General features: G+C 44.3%; 3 long non-coding RNA genes across 3 annotated transcripts; 1 reads left to right on the top strand and 2 right to left on the bottom strand.

Moving 5' to 3' along the window:
• Positions 1-8,820: 8,820 nt before the first annotated feature.
• LOC146767460 (uncharacterized) lies at positions 8,821-10,872 on the bottom strand. The gene is made up of 2 exons (XR_014955900.1): positions 10,733-10,872; positions 8,821-9,475 (listed from the first exon to the last, which is right to left on the bottom strand). It is a non-coding gene; the product is annotated as an uncharacterized LOC146767460 (long non-coding RNA).
• LOC144248570 (uncharacterized) lies at positions 9,931-14,682 on the top strand. The gene is made up of 3 exons (XR_013341851.2): positions 9,931-11,835; positions 13,093-13,224; positions 13,316-14,682. It is a non-coding gene; the product is annotated as an uncharacterized LOC144248570 (long non-coding RNA).
• Positions 14,683-16,939: 2,257 nt separating this feature from the next.
• On the bottom strand, positions 16,940-18,686 carry LOC146767461 (uncharacterized). Its single transcript, XR_014955903.1, has 3 exons — positions 18,195-18,686; positions 17,668-18,116; positions 16,940-17,587 (listed from the first exon to the last, which is right to left on the bottom strand). It is a non-coding gene; the product is annotated as an uncharacterized LOC146767461 (long non-coding RNA).
• Between the last annotated feature and the right edge of the window lie 5,875 nt (positions 18,687-24,561).

The raw sequence follows: 24,561 nt of genomic DNA on the forward strand, positions 1-24,561 counted from the left end.
GCATTTTTCACACCAGCAAGGACAAGGAGGTATTGAAGGAGACTGTTGAAGGAGAGGTAAAGTCTTAAATGCTAAAACTGAAGACAGAGCATCACTAAGTTAAAGATTTGTCTATTTGCTTTTAAACTGATACAAAGCAAGACAAAGTAAATTATTATAACTACTTCAAATCTAGTTGAAAATGTGCTGAGGTGTGCATTAAGACCAAGGTGGAAGTTTACAAGTTACAAATGCTTAAGACAATTCTTGCTAGGGATAGATAGCATTGCATCAGGCAGTTTACTATTCCAACCATTCCTGAAAGATGTGCATCTCAAAAAGATATGGCATATGAATTCTTAAATTAGACCAATAATGACATGCACCCAAAAAAGAAAAACATTCTCTCTTCTCCCTTTCTTTTCTGCTTTCTTGTCATAGTGTGACTAAGGAGAAACGGAAAGAATCCATGAGTGACAGAGCTGATTCCAATCAGTCCTCCCCGATGGAGTGATCAAAGGCCAACTGTAGTGGACCAAACAGGGCTTTCCCCTTGGAAGTGTATTCCATCCCGTCGAGATCAGCACAAACACAAGGGATGAAACCGACTTCCCACGGCTGCCATCCAAGCTATGACACTGTAACTCAGTACCACCTGCACATTTTTTTTGCTTGAATCCTTAAAGTAATGATTCTCTCCATCTCCATCCCTTAAAATCCAATTCTGTCAGCTTTTCAGTGTTCAAAAATGAACTAGTTAAGATAGCACTGAGGAAAGAAAGAAGAAAATAAGCATATTTTATTGTGTAAGTAATTAGATTTGAGATGGAATTACTAAAAGGTAAGCATACATGGACCCCCCACACACACAGTTGTCTTTTTGCAGTTGCACTTAAGGATTGTACTTCAAATATGGTTACACAGATATCTTCCCCCCTCCACATTGACTGCCTCTTAATATTAGAACTAATCTGCCACAAAATTACATGAAATAAAACAGTGAGAAATATACTTGAGAATGACTGTTGTTTACGAAATGGGTAATTTATAGTATACAATTACTGATAAGGTAGAACAAGAGTTCAAAAACTGGACTGCATTACAAAGCACTTCTTCAAACATCAATTTTGGATTATTGCTGGAAGGTACTAACTGGTCTGTTATAGACTAATTTACAGACATTCATAAAATAGTGAAAAATGCATGCTTTAGAAACCTGGGACATTTCATGCCTTTGTGCTAGCAGAACATGAAAATGGAAGTGATTGGCATTTTTCAATGTAGGTTAGTAGCATTTAGAGTTTTTATTCTGGTGTACTAACTGATTCTTTGTATTTTTTCTCTTTTTCTTCAGGTGATTTTTCATCTTCAGGTTTAGTCCATGGAGGGCTGCGAAACTTCTGTAAAGGTAAAAATATGGTGTATAGAATACATATATACATAAACAGAAATAAAAAAGTCTGTTAAAATTGGAATTGTCCCTAGAAAAGGGTCCTGATCTCTAAGTGCAAAACCATACAAGTCTGATGCTACATACAGCTTCATATCACTGCATATTATATATATATATATAAACAACCACATAGGTATTTAATATTTAATTATTTTGGAAAACTCTCCTTACTCCTGCTTCCAGGGCTATACACATGACACTGTCAAATTAAGTAATTTGACTACCAGCTTTCTAAATATTTAATAGTTTGCAAATTGTTACCAGCCAGAAATAATTTTGAACAGATCAATTACAATCAGACACAGTCAAAGTCTGAATTAAGTAGTCTTCTCTTTTGAGACAGAACTTGGTGAAGAATGTGTAAGTCTACTTTAAGTAACTGAATCTCATGAGACCTTTTAGTAAAACCCCAAAAATTACTCTGGAAGAGAATACCTGAAAGCTTGTCTCTGTTTCTGCTGCTTCCAAACGAGATGTTGAATCATTACGATTCCCCAGACATGTCTTGGCCACCTGTCAATAGAAATGTCAGAGATAACTACTTCATATTTTTTCCAAAAATATTCAGTTTAAAAAAAAAAAAAAACCAAAAAAAACCCAACAACAACAGCAAAAAAAAACAACCCAATTTGGGTCTTCTTTTAAGCCTCCTTGATGAAATGGAACTAAGTTTTCATAGCTAAACTTATCCCAGACTCCCATCATCCCTGTAACAGTCTTCAACAATACAGTCTCGTGACAGCGAGTTTAACAACTTCATACTTACCCAGCTTTTTTTCTTCGTGTTTAAATCTCATCACCAATAGTGAAGTTTACTTCTACAGGTGGTCCTAGGGAACAGAAAATTAATTACAAGTGCCTTTTATGGGTGAGGAAATAGTAACAAACAGTAGAAAATCAGCATTACAGTTAGAACTTCTCTATTACTATTCTCTTGGCTATACTCTGGATTCTTAGGTATAATAATCCCTGAATAGGAATATAAAGTCACTGAATGGAGAAGTCAGGTGACTCTCAAGGCAGAAAATCTTGCTGCATTACTTCCTGTCATTTTATTCAAGAAATAATGTCATATTCTTTGCCAATATGCTTTTTAATATCTGGGAAAGCAGAGTTGCACAGCATAAATAAAATTAATTACAAAGTGGATTTTTGAACTAAGGAGATCTTCAGGTATGAAACCAGAGATTTGCTCAACACTGGAAATTCTACTGTATTTAAATCCAAGTCCCTTCAGGAGTAGGGTTAAGGATGCAATAAGAAAAGGAGCTGAAAGATTAAATACAGTCAAATATTCATAATACTTGGTCATTGCTCTAAAATGAGTTCACATTGGAATTTCTCTACTTGTTTTGCTATTAAAAGTGACACATTTAAATGGAGTGAAAACGACAAGGTTTTTTTAAAGTTTTGAGTCATCAAGACTCTTTCCAGTGTAACAGTGGGAGGGGTTTAGTCATGTTTAAGCTACTGAAGGCAGCCTCTGAGATGATGCAGATGGATTTGATGTGGGGAACTCTTTCTCATATTTTCCCACTCTAGACAGTAGAAATAAAAATTGGATTCATGTAGGGAATAATCGAGGCAGTATTGATTAAAATAAAGTCTATTGATAAAGCACCTACTCCTTTTAGGACAAAAAATCAAACATCAAACAAACATGTGGTTTATGTCTTAGATAAAGACTAAAAAGTCAGATGACAGGGTAGCAATTTTTCGTAGTCTTGAAATACTTCAAAACCTTATACGTGTGGTCCTGTCAAAACTTCCATTTAAATTATTTACTCTTAATCTAGATTTAAAAAAATTATTCCAAGCTGAATTATCCTCAGAAAAAATGAAGATTTAGGTGACTTCTAGGTGTGTGGCTTGAGGACAAAAGATACTCTAGGTCCAACAATCAATAGTATTGCAAAATGTGTAATAAAGAGGATAGAAATAATGCTAATTAAATATGATAATTTACATATCCAGAATTTTCTCTGACTGTACCTACTAGAACATGAAATCAGGTGACCTATTTCACCAACATCATTTATAGGAGATAGGAAGCAAAAACTATTAATTGCATTAGTAAAGCTAAAGGTCAACTTCTTAAGACATATGCAAAGGAAAAAGAAAAAAACAACCCCGGTCTGCTTTAGAGAAAATAAAAGTGAACAATAAAACAATGCTGTATGAGTGAGTAGTCTTGCAGTGTCTTCATAGGCCAGACAACAAAGGCTATCTTGATAGGAAAAGAGCAATAAAGATTAAGTCTGTATTATTTCACATTTGTTCACTCAGAGATCTTCTCCTTTTAGTAGCACACCATATGGATCACTGTTGGAGAAAGACAGGGACTTTTTCCTAAGGATGTCTTTATGATGTTAAAGCATAACATATTCATTATTGACTCCTTATCACTGTGAAACATTGTATATCATTACCAAATAAATTACAGCTTGAAAACAACAACAGTTCAATAGCCAGCACTGTAACCAGCTCCTGTGGACGAGGTGCAAACACACACACACAGAGGGCTGGGTTTAACAGAACACAAACTGAATCCCACACACATATGACCTCAGGCATATATATATATAAATACATACATATACATACACCCCCACCTGTGTGTATTTATGTGTTTTTATATGTCTATATCTACATGCATATATAAACACATAAATATGCAAACACGCATAACACATATATCTTTGTGTCCCTCAGCTAAAGATCAGCGGCAGAATATAAACTCAATGAACTAGAATACCTTTCACACCCTTAGGTGACAAAGAAAGCAAAATATTAAACTTCTGTTATTGTTGTTAGTTCCCTCTATGCCAAATAGTGGATTGTTTTGTATGTTTGTCCGTCAGATTTCCTCCCATGAGAGGTACAATCATTACCAATGGACAGAATGGGAGCTCAACATGGCAGAAACTATCAAAAAAGCAAAAACTATTTGCTGTGTTGCTTTCCTCAGCTTAGCGTGCAGCCCGATTAACAAATTATCTGTGTGTGAAATTATGGCTATAAAATCTGCATATTGATTGGTCACGTACACAAAATTTGGGAAGTTATGGTATTCAATTGTCCTAGTAAACAGCACTGCAAAGCTGGAGAGCTTCACAGCTGGATGTATAAATGACAAAGGTGGATAAACAAAGGGTGCATCTTTATTACGGTGAGAACCCCGGCCTTGCTCTGGGGTCTCATGTGGTGGTGAAATTCCTCCTCCCACCCGTGCTTCCAAAGAAAAACTCCGCAGGCTTTAGCTGTTCGGTCTCAAGGCAGTTTATCGCTAGTTATCTAACAGATTATGTTCTTGGACTGCGGCTGTTTGATCAGCGGCCTGGGTAGAGGCACACACACCCCCTGACATCCTCTCGATCTGCTGCCTTCTTCGTCTCCCTCTCCGCCCAGGGCTGCTGCTATCTTTTATAAGATATATTACGTATAACATGTTTACAATTATTCCCCAATACCTACTACCTACGTTGCCAAGTGTTTTTCTACTCTAAACCGATCTGTCAGTGCCAACATCACCAAGAACATGGAGGTAAGGAAAAAGAAGGAGGAAGAACAGGATCAGCCCACTTTCCTCCATCTTAGAACTTCTGACCCCCACCTACAAAGTGAAAACCCCCCTGTACAATACTAAAAAAATTTCCCCTCTACTTTGTAACTACTTTTACTATACTATCTAACCTTTTGTGATTGCTTGTTCCACCTCCAAAGTTGGCAATTCATTCCATGGCTCAAACTCAAAATCACAGCTGTTTTTCAGCTGTCTGCCAGGGTCTAGAATGCCTCTGACCAAGGCCTGGAACCTCTAAAAATGTCTGAGAGACATTTTGAGTTCCCACATATTAGAAAAATTTTAACACGCCAGTCAGAACTCAGCATGTCCAGTGGCTATTGAATCATGCAACTTTACCTGCGAACAGCTGAACAATGTAAATATAAGTATTTTCTACTGCATCAACTCAGCAAATCAGAACTGGCTTTATGGTCAAAAAAAACATAACAATTTAAGGTCAAATAATCAATTCACAAGTGAACAGGAAATCAAGTTTAAATAAGTGGTATTATAACAGTTTTTGCAGTTAGAAAAATCATTCTGCTGCTCCTAAAGAGCATCATCCAGATTTAGTTGACCAGACATTGGAGTTTCAGTGTTCCTGTGCATCACTGCTCCTCTTGGCTTCATAGGGCACAAAAAGCAGATAGGGAGGTTGTTTGTAAAGCACGATGGGGGAGAAAGTACTGGGTTAATTCTGAAGAAAAGAAACCAGATACAGGAGAAAAGAATGGTGTGGTTAGATCAACTGACAAACTATTTATCTTAGTTGTCAGGTTAGGTTCACAGTTTACTCAAAGACACGTTTTATCAGATTTGCTCATGAATTTGTTACAGATCTGTACTGGGAGCTGCTTTAATCACTGTTTAGAAGAAAGATACAGAACAAGAAGTATGTGAAATGTGCATATACCTTCTCAGAAGACACCTCTGCAGTTTTTCATACGCTTTTCCTGTTTTAGATCAGTGTGCTAAGGGGATGGTTAAACTCCGATGATGTAACTTCTTATGACCTTCCTCTTCCTAGTCCTCATTTACAGAATCAAATTTCCTTTAAGGATTTTATTTGCTTGAAATTTCGTTATAAAAATGGTTATTTTTTTTCTCTTATTACACCCTTTGGAAAACAATTGGAGAGTGCAATTTGATCAAAGCTCTGAAACAGATTTAAGAAAATAAAGCAAAATGCTGTAGTTGCTTAGAAATGTATACAATTTTGGCTCCAATACAGAATATCCTTTGTCGTTGAATGATTAATGAACATAGAGTGTTTTTTTACTGCAGGAAATTAAGGCGGTAAATAAAAAGCACTACCACTTCTATTTATCAGAGAAGATTCTGTAAGGACAAAGCAAAAAATCTAATAAGAGAACAAAGAATAATTTTATAAATTCTTTGATGTTGTAGCAATACCAAGCAGGTAGATAAAAATGAGATGTTATATGCATAAGAATTATCTGACACGAAAAGGCAATTAAGTAAATTATGGTGTAAAAGCCATAATCCCAAAAGCTTTTGGGAAGACAGAAAAGGGAAGGAATACAGGGGAAAAAGCTCTGCAGAACTCTGGTTCTGCACAGAGGCTTTCAGGAGTCAGACATAAGAAAGCATCTCCGGATAAGGCTAAGAAAAAGTAGTACTGACAAGATGCCTCTAATAAAGTACAAATAATAAAAAGAATGGAAACTTTTACAATACTGAAGGTAATTTGGAGGGGGGTTTTGATGAATTTCAGATGCTGTATCACAGGATATTCTACCTACTTCTGGCTATTGCTGGTCCTATGCCAAATTTCATTACAGATAAATATCAGCAGCGTCTAATTTCCAGATTTGCTACTCTGTATCCCATTTGCCAATAACTTTTCATTTTTTGTATTTCAGTATTTGTTCTAATGTAAACAACACTAATTACTCTGAACAGGCATAAACCCCATAAATACAAAATTGCAGAAAGATCACAAATATAAGATAGAGATGCTTAGCCGTACAGACTTAAAAATACCAGTTGGAACCAGCAACTAACCATTTTGCTTTATTTTTTGCCTCAGTATCTATAAGGTTGCATGTTCTTCTCTAGTTAGTCTTCACTACCTTAATTCTTTCTAAATAGAAATCACATTTTATTTATCAGAGACACAATAAAAGGACCTTTGTGAAGTTCTGAGAAAGGATTATTGAAATAATAGGTTTCTAAGCAATGCAGTTTCTAGTACCATCTTCACTAATATTACTTTGAAATGCTGCATTACAACCTTAACCATCCAGCCTTAATCTTCCTTCATTTGAATGCAAGAAGCTGTAAAAACTTCAGAAAAAAATGACAGAGTCAAGTAATGAAAAAAACAATTAAAACTCTTCCTAAGTGTTGCATTTTCTCCAAGTGATACTGTTCACAGGTACAAATGGCAGCTTTGACTTACCAAAGAATTAGGATCCTTTGGGTATAAATTCCTTCCAGTACTTTCAGAACTTAAAGTGGTATTTCTAATGCCACTATATGTAGGCTAATTGTGGAAAGAAGATTTTTATTTCAGTTCTCAAAGCTAATAATTTGAATTCCTTGTGCCTTTCGTCTCTCTTTGTTAATGTGAGATGATGATGATGATGAAGAAGAAAAGGTTGCTAACCAATGTCATCACCTGCACTATTTTTATGGCCATCTTAGCCTATGTTAAGATGGACAGGGTGTCTGTCTGCTGATGGACTGAACAGTTAAAAATACAAGCTGTTAGAAGGACAAAAAACAACCACCTAAATAAGTAAACCACCATCTCACTAACTAAAACCTTGATTTTATGGAAAGGTGAATCTTTTAGGTGTCTTTGATTGCAATACTTGATGCAGAAATTAAATACTGGTTTGACTTTTGAAATATATTACCAGTTATTTTCTTTTCCTTTCTCTTTTAATGTATTCACTTCTGTATAAAAGACCTGTTTAAAATGTCTGATACAAGTATTTAGCCTAAGAGGAAGAAGAAGAGGAGAGAGGAGGAGAGAGTAAGAGGAAGAAAAAGAGAAGGGAGGAAGAAGGAGAAGAAAGAGGAGAGAGTGAGAAGAAAGAGGAGAGAGTGAGAAGAAAGAGGAGAGAGTGAGAAGAAAGAGGAGAGAGTGAGAAAAAAAAAATGAAGAGGAGAGAGTAAGAAGAAAACAGAGCAAGAAAAATAAGAGTCAGAGATAAAAAGAAAAACCAAAAAAGTCAGATTGGAAAGAGAAAGGCAGAGAAAGAGGAAAGAAAGGTGGGGTAAAGAGAAAAAGAGTGAAAGACAAACAGAAAAGGAAGCTCTTGAAATGAAAGAGAAAAGCAAATAGAGAGACAAGAAAAAGAAGAAATAGAGCTGAAAACCTACAGGAAAACAAATGGAGAGACTGAACACAAGGTAGGGTTCAAGAGAGAAAGAAATAGAGAGTTAGACAAAAAAGTTAAAGTTGGACAGAAAAGGAAAAAGGGTCAGAGACAAAGACAATGATAGCAAGTGTTAGAAAGACAAAGGCTGACAAAGAAAAAAAAAAGAAGAAAACATAGTGAAACCTAGATTGAAAGAGACAGACAAAGAGACATGGGGAAATACATGTAGAGGAATGGAAGAAAATAGGGTGAGAAGGAAATAGGGTTAGAGAAACATAGAGATGTGTTAGAAATGGAAACAAAGGAAAACACAGCCAGAGACAAAGAGTTACACATGGAAGGATAAAGTGAGGAATAGACTAAAGAGGAAAGTAAGAGGCAAAGGGAGAAAAAGGGTGAAAATGATAGGACTCAACCACACCAAAGAAAGACAGGAGATGAATGGTGGGCAGGGCAGAGGGTAAGAGGCATCATTATTAGGGCTGATTAATCTTTATTCCCTTAAACTTCAGCAATACACAGGGAAACAATGCATACAAATGCAAGTACAGAGACAAATACAACAAAGAATACATCATACCTAGGCACACAAGTACAAGTCCAATTTACATACAGCAAAATACATCAAAAGACAGGAACAACTGCAAAGACAGAACAATATAATGTACTACAAGCCAAATACATATCGACACAATATAACCGTGTCTCCATTTCAGAAAAGTCCACAACGCTTTTATTGTTATGACGCACCCGGAACAAAAACGGCGCAAAACGCTCCGCCGACGTGCACGCCCCCTTCGCGTTACGCACAAACTCACATTCACGGCAACTCGCTCCGGAGACTCCCAAAAAATCCTCCTGCCTGATGAAAACCCCCCCTGAAAGGCAAAGGCCATACACACAAGGTTGTATCTGCTCCACACACACACACAGCTGCAGACACAAGCACACACAAACTCTCACAGACAGACACAGACAGTCACACTCTCACACATTCTTCTGCTGACACGCTGGCTGCCACCCTTACGTGAAACGCTGCACTGAAGAATATGCTTAAACGCTTCTTCTGACCGCAGGACCTCCATGTCAAATGGTAGATTCCAGGAAATTCTGTAGGGACCCGGGGACCTACGAGACAAGGGGAGGCGGTCAGTGACTGACTATCTGAGAGCTAGGAGCTATACCAACTCTGGGCCCATCAGTGTTGTACCCCAAACCCCGTAGAGAACAGATGAACGGCAAAGCTTTATAACTGCTCTACCTGAGCGTGACTACTTGCCCGGGCAAGGCAGCTCCGATCATAATTGCCACAACAGAGGTGCATACAACATAAGCCAACGTAGGTACATACAGTATAAGCACAAACAACATAAGCCAACGTAGGTACGTACAGTATAAGCACAAACAACATAAGCCAACGTAGGTACATACAGTGTAAGCACAAACAATATAAGCTAACATAGGTAGGCGCAACATACGCACATACAATAGAAGCAGACACAGGTAGGTGCATCATAAGTGCATACAACGTAAGCTGACAGAGATACAAGATAAGTGAGGACTTGATATAATTCTCTAGAAGACTAATTTTTGAGCCCTATATCCTTTGAGAAGGCAGATGCTACGGAACTACTGTGGTCAGGTGATGAGGGGCTAATAAGCTCCGTACGGAAGTCCATGAGAAGGGCTACCAAAACTGAGAATGAAGATGGATGAGAACATCTCGTGTACATCGTCCGGACCCAAAAAGTGAATATGTAAAAATGCCAGAATAATTGATATCCGGGAAGGTACGTGAGCAAAATATGGCCAATACGGCACAAAATGATGTTGCTAAAGCATGGAGATGTAACAAAGGCCTATGACACAGACAACGTGACACGGACACAGACAACGTGACACGGACACAAGTGGAAACTGCCTGGCAATTTCACCTTATGGACCCAAGATTCCTAGCCCAAGATGAGCCATGGGCTGATGATGCCAAAGAAAAGAAAGCCCTAGGGCAGTAGCACTTGATGATGACATGCAACTCCTTTCAAGATGTTAGTGCCAAAGCACTTAAGAGGAAGCCTAAGAAGCTCAGTAGGCCTAGAGAAGGAAGAAATGACTACAGGGTGACTGTAGCTATAGCTCCAGACATGAAGGCGGGCTCCTATGGTGAAAAGATCCACGACAACGTCAAGAGTCAAAGAAGGCCGCCGATGCGAACGTCACGAGAACCAGAGAGGGATCGGAACTGCCCTGCCCGGCGAAGACTCTGGGGGGGCTGAGGAGAAACCCTCTCCCTTTGCTCCCGAGGGGCCCGTCCCACTATGGGCCTATTCTCCAAGCTAACATCAAATAGCCTCCTGTGATAGTAAAGGTTTTCCCCCCATCTCCCACCTACTGGCCCCAGCACTTGGCTTTTGCAAGACAACCGGATGGAATCCAATGTCAGTTGGATGTGGACGGCGAGACGTTCTCTGCATCAGCTTCGGTGCTGCTGTTTCCAAACTTCAGCTACGCTCCTCCTCAGGGTACCTAAGACAAAACAGAAAATGCAACTAGTGCCCACGAAAAGAGGAATCCCCGAAACTCCGACACACCGCTGCCCCGGCTCACCTGAAGTCTTAATTTGACTCCACAAGCTGCCTGGAGGATACCTGAAAAACAAAAAGGTACACACTTAGCATGCTGCTGCATAAGGGTCACCTGTGAGTCACTGTGCCAAAATGCCAACTCACCCGCTCGCCTCTGTTCCTTCACACAGCTAGGGCAGCGACAGCACCTGCAAAAAAACAAAGCAAAACAACCCACACTGAGATACTGTGAAAACAACATCCCCCTGACCTGAAAAGCACACCCACCCAGACCTTACGCTTGCACCCACCTGGCCTTGGACATCCAGACATCCGGACCAGAGACATCTTGCAAGATGACTGCCTAAAATAAAACAAAGTAACCAAGAGTGGATGCTTACAATTGCACCAAAACCTGAAACCTGAGCAAGAACAACTCCTTCTGTCCACTGCTCACCTGGCACACAGGGCCTTGACTGCTGCTATCTGCCTGGACCTCCTAAAAATAAAGGCAAAGAACACTGCTCTAACACGGTCACCCTTTAGGCTTCCCCTGCAAATGCAAACAATGACTGACCTGATCATGGCAGCACCCTCACCCAGGACTGGGGCTCTCTGCCACTGATCTGAACTGTCTGCATCTGAAAGGAAGTTAGGACTAGTGTGAAATGGCTGAGGGAATGAAGCCCCTTGGCAAAGGCTGGGGTTAATATACCCTGATTGGGCCCGCCGCTCATTCCCGTGGCACCCAGGAAAAGGGAAGGGGCAAACCCCACCGAGTAGAAAAGCCCTCAGAGCAGCTGCAGCTGTTCGGCTCCTCTGGCTTGAATTCAAGGGGAATAAAGGGCTGGATATAGAAGGAAACTCTTCAGGGAAATGACAGCTCTTTTTTCTACAACTACTTGGAGCGAAAGGGCAAAAAAACTGGTAAGAAATAAAACTTTGTTTTTAGGCAGCATATCTAGATAAGTTGGGTAATTTGCTGTTAACTTACATAATTATTCCTCAGTGACTACTAAGTAGTGCTCAACATGAGACTAAGGGTGGAGAAAAATACTAATTATATGAACAGTCTAAGTCTTCTTCTTGGGGTTACTAATTAGGACTAACTACATTATAAATAAGAAAAATAATAGGCTCCTGGGCAGCATAAAGGTTAAGTATGTGCTAGGCTTGCCTTTCTCTGAGGTACTTAGTCCTAGGGCACAGAAAGAAGTGCCCTGAAAGGTAGTTTTAAATGCTGAAAAATCATTTTAAAAGAGCCTCCTTCAAGTGAATCCCTTAAAATGAGGAAATGGGGAATTTACCTCCACTGAAATGGATACCGTGGCAAATAAATGGCTTCTGCCCTTTCATTTAATCCCTTGAATACTGGGAAAAGAGAGGCTTTCCTCACTTTAAATCTCTCCAGTGATGAAGACAGAGGGATTTTCCCCTCAATCCAAACCCTTAAGAAAGAGAGATAGCTGGGCTTCCCCCTCAATTTAAGCCTTAGGACAACAAAAATGGTTACTCTTAATTCAAACCCATAAACGACACTGTCAAGGTTTTCCCCCTCTATTTAAACTGGAAAAAAATGGAATATGGGGATTCCCTGTCAATTAGCACCCCTAACAGCATAGAAAAGGCAGGGACTCTTTCAAATGAGACCATTAAAATTGCAGGGGAAGTGCGTTTCCTCATTATTTGAACGCAAGAAATGACGGAAAAGGAAGCTTTTTCCCATACTTGAAACCCCTTTTCTCTCCATAACCCCTCTTTTTTCTGGGAGTGCTGTGGAAGGTCTGGGGGTTCTAGGGGAGGACTGACATAATAAAAGGGGAAAGTTGAAAGCTCTCCCGTGGAACCCCACATGCTGCCTGGCCTGCTCAGGTGCTGCCCCTTGGCAAGAGGGCTCTTCCCTTGGCATTTTCTCCAAGGGATGCTCCGTGCCTGGGTGGGTCCGGCTGCTCCCTGGTCCCTGCTGGATGTTCCGACCATAGCTCCTGGCAGGTGTGCCCAGGTAGCTGCACTGAAAGCAGCTGCTCACGCAGGGAGCTGCTACACCTAGGAGTGAGGGATGAGGTGAAGAAAGGTCCTGTGGGGTGTTCCCTCCCCTACACAGCCCCTTGCCAGACCCTTAAACAATGGGGTGCCAGATTTTCATTTCAAAGATAATTAACAGTCTTTCCCCTGGCCAAACAGGAATTGCGCTTCCAAAATTGCAAACAGCGAATGATTTCTCACAGACCACACCTGCCGACACCAGAAACTCCCGCAGCCCTTGGAGAGCAGCACGCCTTGAGTGAACAGACATCAACACACAGGGAGGGTGAGGTTGGTTTTACAGGGAAAAAGGGCAGAGGTCAGGTCACGAGGTCTGTGGCCCCAAGTGACTTTCAACATCTTTTCGTTCTGAATGGCACAGGATTAATCCTGGAGCAAAACTGCTGCCAGCAAGAGTTCTGCCTGCCCTGGAAGAGACAAGCACCTCCTCGAAACCAACATCAGGAAGTGTAGAGGGTGAGCCGTGTTTCACAGAGAATAGGGCCAGCAACAGAGTCCAAGAGCCAGGGGCCCCGAAAGAAGGGCCGCCCCCTGAAAATCTGAATGAAGAAGGAGGTGTTGTGGACCCAAGCTGCCCTCATGTCGATGAGGAGTTGCCTTGAAGATCCCAAGTACAACTTGCAAATTGACATCAGGAACCAGGACTGGTGAGTTTTCTTTCCCATGGAAAAGGGCCAGAGTATGTGCCCAGGTGCCCCTGGCCCTCAGCTGGCCCCTGACTTCACAAAATCCAAATATCAAAGAACGTATCCCAGACCAAAGCTGTCCCCGCCTCAAACTTGTGCTGCCCTGAGAGTCCCAAGGGAGCCCTACAAACTGACATCAGGAACCTGGACTGGCGAGTTTTCTTTCCCAGGTAAAAGGACCGCTGTCTGTGCTCATGGCCCTGTGCCCACCACTGGGCCTCCTGAAATTCCGAATGGGATGCCAGATGCCTCCCACACCAAAGCTGCCCCCGGCTCTTGGCCTGGCTGCCCTTGCCGTGGTCCTGGGTGGCCCCGGGGTCTCAGTATGGAATATCCTGTGGCTCTGGGATGACATCAGCTCCCTTTGTCTCCTTTTCCATGGCAGATCGCTTCCAGGAGTCCCCGAGTCCTCCCAGCTGCCCCAGTTCCCTCCCAGTGTGCTACCCAATGTTCCCGCTTCCCTCCTGATTTTCCCAGTGTCCCTCCCAGTGTTCCCAGTGCAGGTACTGGACACAGTAGAAGTGGTTCTGTAACTGCTTTGAGCCTTTATTGCCACTATGGGAAGGCTCTGAGGGTTCTCGGGGAGGGCGGGAAGGGATGTGGGGGTCCCAGGGGTGCCACTCTGGGGGTTGGAGGTCCCAGATGGATTCCGGAAGGGGGGCATGGAGTGCTTGAGGGGGTCTCTCAATTGTCACACCGGGAGGGGCCCCAGCGGGTCTGGGGAGGCGGCCCAGGGTGTCCTGGGGGCCACTGGGGATTCTCAGGGATCCCTGGGGACTATTCAGGGGGTCCCAGAGAGTTCAAGGTGGATCCCTGGGGGATCGTTTTGGGGGGTCGCAGGGGTCAGGGGGATTTCCCAATGAAGATCTGGGGGGGAAGGGGGAGTCCTTCAGGGCCTGGCAGAAGGAGGACAACTAAGCATCACCAAACATGTTACGTCAATCTCCTGATACAATCTAGAGCCCAACTACACCCTGCATTACAAATTTCAAGTCCCCAGGACTTGTGCTATTACAGGCTATGCAGCAGGGCAGAGCAGTTGTGGAACGAATACGTGCAGACACCCGTGACACAGGACAGGGAGAGAGAGCTTTTGAGGAGAAGAAAGGACCGAGAGACCCAAAGAACACAGAGTGCACCAGAGACAAGTGACAGGACACACACCAGAACTGCTCTGCCCTGAGCACCTCAGCACTGTGATCAAAACAGACACTTTCCCTTTAGCTGGCCTAAGGGGATGCTTCTTGCACATTCCTGCCCCCAAAGCTGATCCTAAAGGCCCTCCCAGCACCCCGCTTTCACCCCATCTGTGGGCCTTAGCCCTCCACTTATCTCTCTGGCATCTGGGGATGAGAATCCATGTCGCGTGCCAATGGAGGCTGCCTCGCCTGCGGGGAATGTCCTATGGTCACCGGGCTGTGGTCCCGTGCTCAGCTACAATCGAGAACACCAAACATCACTGCATGATCTTAGCTGCACAATGGACAAAACCCAGCAATCCTGCTACTCACCATTCTCCAGAGAATGCTCGGGTCACACACTTTGGCCAGGCTCGGAGGCTGCCACCATCATCGCAGGGTCTGCCTGGGTTAAGAAGAGACAAAGTGACTCGGCATTGCTGAAACACGAGTGGACCTTGGCTCCCCCTCCCTACCTCGGCGACTCACCGCAACTTCTCAGCCATTGCCAAAGGCAACCCTGATGCAATCTTGAAATACAAAATTTCAAGGCTTCATCACAGAGTCCTGCAATACTTCCCAAGAGCTCACAAGCACAGAAAATCCAGGCCATCAGCTGTTGGTGACAAGGGCTTGGCATACGCTGAGTGGATTCCCTAAAGCACACAAACAACAATGGATGCTTACAATTGCACCAAAACCTGAAACCTGAGCAAGAACAACTGCTTTTGTCCACTGCTCACCTGGCACACTTGGCCTTGACTGCTGCTAACTGCCTGGAGCTCCTAAAAATAAAGGCAAAGAACACAGCTGTAACACGGTCACCCTTTAAGCTGCCCCTGCAAATGCAAACAATGACTGACCTGATCATGGGAAAACCCTCACCCAGGACTGGGGCTCTCTGCCACTGATTGGAGTTGTCAGCACCTGAAAGGAAGTTAGGACTAGTGTCAAAAGGCTGCAGGACAACTTAACAGCACCAAACATATTATGTCAATCTCCCCATATAATCCAGAGCCCAACTACACCCTGCATAACAAATTTCAAGTCCCCAGGACTTGTGCTATTACAGGCTATGCAGCAGGGCAGAGCAGTTGTGGGACAAATACGTGCAGACACCCGTGACACAGGACAGGGAGAGAGAGCTTTTGAGGAGAAGAAAGGACCGAGAGACCCAAAGAACACAGAGTGCACCAGAGACAAGTGACAGGACACACACCAGAACTTCTCTGCCCTGCACACCTCAGCACTTTGATCAAAACAGACACTTTCCCTTTAGGTGGCCTTAGGAGACACTTCTTGGACATCCCCATCTCCAAAACTGACTCAAAAACCCCTCCTGGGGAGTCCCAACCCGGCACCTCTCTTCCATCCCCTCTGTGGGTGGTAGCCCTCCACTTATCTTGCACATATCTGGGGATACAAATCCCCATCAGGTGCAGAACGAGGCCTCCTGCCTGTCTGGGAAGTTCCAGTTGTCACCAGGCTGTTATCTCTTGCTCTGCCAAGAGAAAGAAAACCAAATGTCAGTGCACTACCTTAACAGCACATGGGGCAGAACCTGACAATTCTGCTACTCACCGTCTCCCAAGAAGTATCGGGCCACACACCTCAGGCGTGCTTGGATTCTGACACCGTCATCTCAAGGCACACCTAGGTTAAGGGCAGACAAGGTGACATGGCACTGCTGCAACTTGAGGGTACCCTCGCTCCTCTTCCCTGCCTCACCGCAACTCCTTGCCCATTCCTGTGGGTTACCAGGAGGGGACCTTGAAATGCAAAATTGGAAGGCTCTGTCACAGGGTCCTGTAATGCTTCTGGCAAGACCACACGTGCATGAAACCCGGTCCATCAGCCAGGTGGAGACAGAGGTATGAGTACTCTGAGTGGATTCCCTAAAGCACACAAACAACAGTGGATGCTTATAGTTCCACCAAAAACTAAAAGCTGAGCAAAAACAACTGCTTTGGTCCACTGCTCACCTAGCACAATGGGCCTTGACTGCTGCTATCTGCCTGGACCTTCTAAAAATAAAGGCAAAGAACACTGCTGTAACACGGTCACCATTTAGGCTGCTCCTGCAAGTGCAGACAATGACTGACCTGATCATGGCAACACCCTCACCCAGGACTGGGGCTCTCTGCCACTGATTGGAGTTGTCAGCACCTGAAAGGAAGTTAGGACTAGTGTCAAATGGCTGCAGGACAACTTAACAGCACCAAACATGTTGTGTCAATCTCCTCATACAATCTAGAGCCCAACTACACCCTGCAAATTACAAATTCCAAGTCCCCAGGACTTGTGCTATTACAGGCTGTGCAGCAGGGCAGAGCAGCTGTGGGAAAAATATGTGCAGACACCCGTGACACAGGACAGGATGTGACAAACCAGGGGACAGGACAGGGAGAGAGAGCTCTTGATGAGAAGAATATCTGCAAGGACCGAGAGACCCAAACAACACAGAGGACACCAGAGACATGTGACAGGACACACATCAGAACTGCTCTGCCCTGCATGCCTCAGCACTAAGATCAAAACAGACACTTTTCACCTTTAGATGGTCTAAGGAGACACTTCTTGGACATCCCCAATTCCAAACTGACTGAAAAACCCCTCCTGGGGAGTCCCAACCTGGCACCTCGCTTATCACGCCTCTCTGTGGGTCATAACCCTCCACTTATCTTGCACATATCTGGGGATGCAAATCCCTGTTGGGTGCAGAAGAACGCCGTCTCCCTGTCTGGTAAGTTCCAGCTGTCACCTCTTGGTCTGCCAAGGGAAAGAAAACTAAACATCAGTGCACAATCTGAACAGCACATCGGCCAAAACCTGGTAAATCTGCTACTCACCATCCTCCTCAGAATGCCCGGGTTCTTGGCCCTCACGCTTTGGGCGTGCTTGGATTCTGACACCGTCATCGCAGGGGACACCTGGGTTAAGGGCAGACAAGGTGACATGGCATTGCTGAAACACCAGTGGAATCTCATTCCTCCCCGACTCACTGCAACACCTTGGCCATTCCTCAGGGCTACCAGGATGGGACCTTGAAATGCAGGATTGGAAGGCTCCATCACAGGGTCCTGTAATGCTTCCAGCGAGATCCAAAGTGCATGAAACCTGGTCCATCAGCCAGTTAGTAACGGAGGTATGCACACTCCGAGTTGATTCCCTAAAGCACACAATCAAGAATGAATGCTTAGAATTGCACCAAAAATTGAGACCTGAGCAAAACCAACTGTTTCTGTCCACTGCTCACCTGGCACACTTGGCCTTGACTGCTGCTACCTGTCTGGACCTCCTAAAAATAAAGGCAAAGAACACTGCTGTAACACAGTCACCATTTAGGCTGCCCCTGCAAATGCAAACAATGACTGACCTGATCATGGGAAAATCCTCACACAAGACTGGGGCTCTCTGCCACTGATTGGAGTTGTCAGCAAGTTGAAAGGAAGTTAGGACTAGTGTCAAATGGCTGCAGGACAAATTAGCATCACAAAACATATTAAGGCAATCTCCTGATACAATCTAGAGCCCAACGACACCCTGCATTACAAATTTCAAGTCCCCAGGACTTGTGCTATTACAGGCTATGCAGAAGACAGAGCAGTTGTGGGACAAATACGTGCAGACACCCGTGACACAGGACAGGGAGAGAGAGCTTTTGAGGAGAAGAAAGGACCGAGAGACCCAAAGAACACAGAGTGCACCAGAGACAAGTGGCGGGACACACACCAGAACTGCCCTGCCCTGAGCACCTCAGCACTTTGATCAAAACAGACACTTTCCCTTTAGGTGGCCTTAGGAGACACTTCTTAGATATCCCCATCTCCAAAACTGACTCAAAAACCCCTCCTGGGGAGTCCCAACCCGGCACCTTTCTTCCATCCCCTCTGTGGGTGGTAGCCCTCCACTTATCTTGCACATATCTGGGGATACAAATCCCCATCAGGTGCAGAATGAGGCCTCCTGCCTGTCTGGGAAGTTCCAGTTGTCACCAGGCTGTTATCTCTTGCTCTGCCAAGAGAAAGAAAACCAAATGTCAGTGCACTACCTTAACAGCACATGGGGCAGAACCTGACAATTCTGCTACTCACCGTCTCCCAAGAAGTATCGGGCCACACACCTCAGGCGTGCTTGGATTCTGACACAGTCATCTCAAGGCACACCTAGGTTAAGGGCAGACAAGGTGACATGGCACTGCTGCAACTTGAGGGTACCCTCGCTCCACTTCCCTGCCTCACCGCAACTCCTTGCCCATTCCTGTGGGTTACCAGGAGGGGACCTTGAAATGCAAAATTGGAAGGCTCTGTCACAGGGTCCTGTAATGCTTCTGGCAAGACCACACGTGCATGAAACCCGGTCCATCAGCCAGGTGGAGACAGAGGTATGAGTACTCTGAGTGGATTCCCTAAAGCACACAAACAACAGTGGATGCTTATAGTTCCACCAAAAACTAAAAGCTGAGCAAAAACAACTGCTTTGGTCCACTGCTCACCTAGCACAATGGGCCTTGACTGCTGCTATCTGCCTGGACCTTCTAAAAATAAAGGCAAAGAACACTGCTGTAACACGGTCACCATTTAGGCTGCTCCTGCAAGTGCAAACAATGACTGACCTGATCATGGCAACACCCTCACCCAGGACTGGGGCTCTCTGCCACTGATTGGAGTTGTCAGCACCTGAAAGGAAGTTAGGACTAGTGTCAAATGGCTGCAGGACAACTTAACAGCACCAAACATGTTATGTCAATCTCCCCATATAATCCAGAGCCCAACTACACCCTGCATTACAAATTTCAAGTCCCCAGGACTTGTGCTATTACAGGCTATGCAGCAGGGCAGAGCAGTTGTGGGACAGATACGTGCAGACACCCACGACACAGGACAGGGAGAGAGAGCTTTTGAGGAGAAGAAAGGACCGAGAGACCCAAAGAACACAGAGTGCACCAGAGACAAGTGACAGGACACACACCAGAACTGCTCTGCCCTGAGCACCTCAGCACTGTGATCAAAACAGACACTTTTTGTCTTTAGATGGCCTTAGGAGATGCTTCTTGCACATCCCCACTCCCAAAGCTCATTCGAAAGGCCCTCCCAGCACCCCACTTTCACCCCCACTGTGGGCCTTAGCCCTCCACTTATCTCTCTGGCATCTGGGGATGAGAATCCACGTCGCGTGGCAATGGAGGCAGCCTTGCCTGCGGGGAATATCCTATGGTCACCGGGCTGTGGTCCCGTGCTCAGCTACAATCGAGAACACCAAACATCACTGCACGATCTCAGCCGCACAGCAGCCACAACTCAGCAATTCTGCTGCTCACCATTATTCTCCTGAGAACGCCGGGCTCCTCGGGCCGCACGCTTCGCCCACGCCCTCCTGGCAGGGTCTGCCTGGCTGAAGAGCAGGCGAGGTGAGGTGGCGTTCCCAAAACTCGAGTGGACCCTGGTCCCCCTCACTAGTAGTTCCCCCACTTACAGCAACTCCTCGGCCGCTCCTGAGGCTCCCTGGTGCCACCTCCAAGTGACAAAGATCAAGGCTTCGTCGCAGAGCCGCGTGCCGCTCCCCGAATTCCCAGGAGAGCGAAGGAGCGGCTCTGCGGCCGCTTGCAGGGGGGACTCGCTGGTACACGAGTGGACTGCCTAACACACACAAACATGAATGGATACTGAGAGTTGCAGCAGAGACACTACAGCTGCAGGCACACAAATTCATAAATAATTAAACTAACAAAACCCCAAAATTCTACCAAAATATTAATTTTATTTACCCAGTATCCAAATTGCCAAATAGATTAACAGAGACACCCTGTCCTATCCCCTCAATTACACCTCTAAAATCTATGCCAAACAAATCCTGAAAACTAAGAAAACCCTGCCTGTATTGAAATAAAAACAAAAAAAAGTCTTGTAAACGTTATAAATTCGTTAACCTAACACATCAGAACCATAAAAATATTAAACCTTTATGAACACCAGTATGCACTACCCTCGTTTCAACGTATAAAAGTAAAGCTATCCCTACTACTACCTAACACAAATATCACAAAATATAGCAGTAAGAAAAGAAAAAAAAAATAATCCTCACTATAACTAGAATATAAATTTTTTATTTTAAGCCAAAAAAATTCATACATTCTAAATAGGAACTTCCTCAAAATCAAGTATTTCAATAAACCCAAAAAACTCTAACATATTTCAAATAACTACAAAAAGGCTAAAAAACATAAAACAATCAAGCAACCCACCACAACTATCTAAAACTATCTACAATAAACCTTCTTTAAAAAAACCCAACAAATACTCCTTACCACCTCAACAATACATCACCAGCGACACCAAACAACTCAAAATACTCTAACTCCCATCCAAAAAATGCCCTATCAACTGAAACACTAAAACTCATCTAAAACACCCGCTTACCCTTCAATAACCTCCTCTAACTTACACACAAATCTAAAACCAATAAGAATTAACTATAAACTATCATACCTTAAAGAACTCCACCATTAAACACTACCGTACCAGACTTACTATAAATCAAAAACCCCAAAAAAACACACCACTGTTAACATCACCAAAACATTTTTCTCTATTCCTCTAACAACCAAATACAAACCTTGATTTACCTTCACTTGAAAAACATACAATACATCTACAACCAACTGCCCCAAAAATAAGAACACAGTCCTACCATCCAGCATAAATTCATCCAAATGAAACTTAAAAAAATAAAGCTCCAAAACATCTGTAATAATCCAGCAACATTAGATGAAAAGTATAACAAAAATACTTTTAAAATCATCCAAATTCTTCTAAAAGACTATTACACCACAAAAAAAAAAAAAAAAAAAAAAAAGCAAAATCAAAAAGCATCAAAGTCCCACCAATTTCATCAAAAACAGCCAGAATGGCTCCACGAGCCAACAAAAAAAAACCCCAACCTACAAGAAAATGCCAAACCACCTCAGAAACAAACAATAAAACACAGCCCCTCTTACCATGGTATTATTTTAGTACTATGATTAAAATACACATTCTATACAAAAATGTCCTCTACCCTGCCATCAATGCCACATAAAGCAAATAAATTAACTGTTATCATACAGGACATCCATATAAAAAAATCTCAATCGCCCTAAAGCCTTAAAAATAATTAAAAATTAACCCCAAAATGAAAACTTTAACAAAAGAAACCCAAAAACAAACAACAGAGACTAAAAATACACCACCATAGAACTAACTACCAGCAAAAACAACCCCACACTACACTCTTTTCACTAACAGTTGTCAGTGAGACACATCACAAAAATGAAACAAAAATAAAAATCAGCCCTAGAGAAACCCACAAAACAAATCACAAAACCCACTAGAAAAAGAAGTCCAACCAACTTACTAAACTTCAAACCATACAACAGACCCTGAAAGCTGCTAAAAATTAAAACCGTACCTCTACACTAACTCAAAGAGTAACCAGTATTCTGCTAAGTTAGCTTTAAAAATCAAAGTAATAAAGGAGATTAACAAAAACCTAAACCACTAGACAATAAAAAGAGAAGCACCCACATAAATAACTACCTAAAAAAATCCACCGTATAAATACACAAGTTCCTAAAAAAAAACACTAATAAAAAGCAACCAACAAATACATCAAACTGAAACAAAAAAAAAAAATAAATACAGTAACAACAACAAAAAATTATTCCTAACTCAATAAACCCATAATGCCTCAAACCATCAAAATACAAATACCACAGCAGAGCTTCACAGGGGGAGCGGCCGCCCATTCTCTTCCCTCTCGCAGCCCAGCACGGCACCGCTCGGGGTGCCGCGGCGAGGGGAGTGCCTGCCGCGTCACAACAAGAAATAAACACGTCACCAAAAGAGAAATGTAACCACAAACAATAAGTCCCAAATTACCGGTAACAATAAAACGTCCAGAACAATTAAACAAACCAAATGAATAAAACCTCTATCGGAAAATTTAAAAAATGCAATTACCAAGATTAAAAAAAAACCTCACTAATTCACTACAGCACACTACCTCAAGCCCACCAAAACTAACACTACATACTCATGCTAATAAAAGCCACCACAACCTAATTAAAAACCAACCCTGTACTTCATGCTACGACCCATAAAAATCAGTGTAAAACCTTAAAAAAACATATCCTTTAAGAAGATAACTACAATCATATTTTCACAATATGAAAATAATCAAAACAAAACAAACATCCAATATATCGCACAAAAAAAAAAAAAATCCAACAACAAACTCAATCCAATAAAACCCTTGCCACAGCACCTGAACCAAGAACCGTAACAACCAACAAGTACACCGTGACCGTTCTCATACACCAACTACGAACAAAAGAAAACGACCCAAAAAATTCCTCAGGAGCGCCTCAAAAGCAGCGCAGCGAGGGAGGCTGGAAGATGCGAAGCCGCGCTCCCGGCCCCGGGCGCAGCGCGGCTCCGGCAGGAAAGCGGCTCCTCCGGCAGGCAGAGGCGGCGCCGCGCCGGCAGACCCCCGCCCGCTGCCCCCGGCCCGGCGGGGCCGGCACCGGGCCCGGGGGGCCCCGGCGGCGCCCGAGCCCCGCGCCCGGAGCGGACGGAGCGGCGGCACCGGCCGGCACCGGCCCCGCCCGCGCCGCCTCCCCCGCCCGCCGGCCCGGCCAAAGCTCCGCTCGGCTCCGCACGGCTCGCACCGGCGCGGCTCCGGCGGGCCCGCGGCAGCCCAGCCGCGCCCAGCTCCCCTTCCGCCCCGGCCAGCCCCGGCACTGCCGGCAGGGCTCCGCGCCGGACCCTTCGCTGCCGGGCCGGGGGCAGAAGAAGCGCCCCGAATGCAGCGGCACAGCCCGACCCCCGCCCTGCCAGCGCTGCCACGGCTGCAGCTCCCTTCCTCTGCAGCCCCGACTCTGACGCCACGCTCCGGCGCTCACCTCACCCCAACAAGGGAAAAGAAATGTGGGATCCCCTTCAACTGCGTCCCCTAGAAGAGAAGAAAAGAAGCGCCTTGCCTCAAACCATGGCAAAAGGGGGCTTTTTACCTCAGTCCAAACCCCTTAAAAGGGGGGACAACAGGACTGCCCCCTCCAATTCAACCTCAGGATGACGAAATTTCAAAGGGAAAGGGGAAAAATCCCCGCTACAAAGGCGCACCGGCTCACCTCCTTGGCTGCTGCTTCTCGGCACAAAGATTTGTCCCTCGGCCCCTCCTTTGAGCAATGCTCCACGTATCCAGGTGGGGATCCAGGTGATCCCCCGGACCCTGTCCGAAGCGCTCACCGTCCTTCCAGGAGACAGCCCCGGGAGCCCCCCAAAAACTCCTCTCCTCCAGCAGCTCCGTGCAAAAGCCAGCAAAGACAAACCCTCGCCCTAAAATAACCTCCCCCCGGCAGGAGCCGCCCCTCCTCCTCATCCTCACAGCTCACACCTGGGGCTGCTCTGAGCCCTCATCATCCTCACATCAGCTCACACCTGCCGCTGTTGCCACCCTCCAACAGCGTCTCTCCATCTCCAGCACACAGCCCACTTCTCACAGACACTGATCCATTGGAAATCTGCTACGGGTGTTGTCTTTTCTTAATCCATCTGGGTACACGATTAAAGCACGTACATGCATTGATGGTCATTGAGAGAAAGCTTTCCCCTGGAGAAAACAGTCCTTTTGCTGGCACACTTTGATACACCTTCGCAAAAAGCAGAATCAGCACCAATTCCTAAGACCCCTGCCGAGGAACTCAG

The sequence above is a fragment of the Lonchura striata genome, chromosome 5 (genome assembly GCF_050655825.1).
Source record: "Lonchura striata isolate lonStrDom1 chromosome 5, ASM5065582v1, whole genome shotgun sequence".
Classification (NCBI taxonomy): domain Eukaryota; kingdom Metazoa; phylum Chordata; class Aves; order Passeriformes; family Estrildidae; genus Lonchura; species Lonchura striata.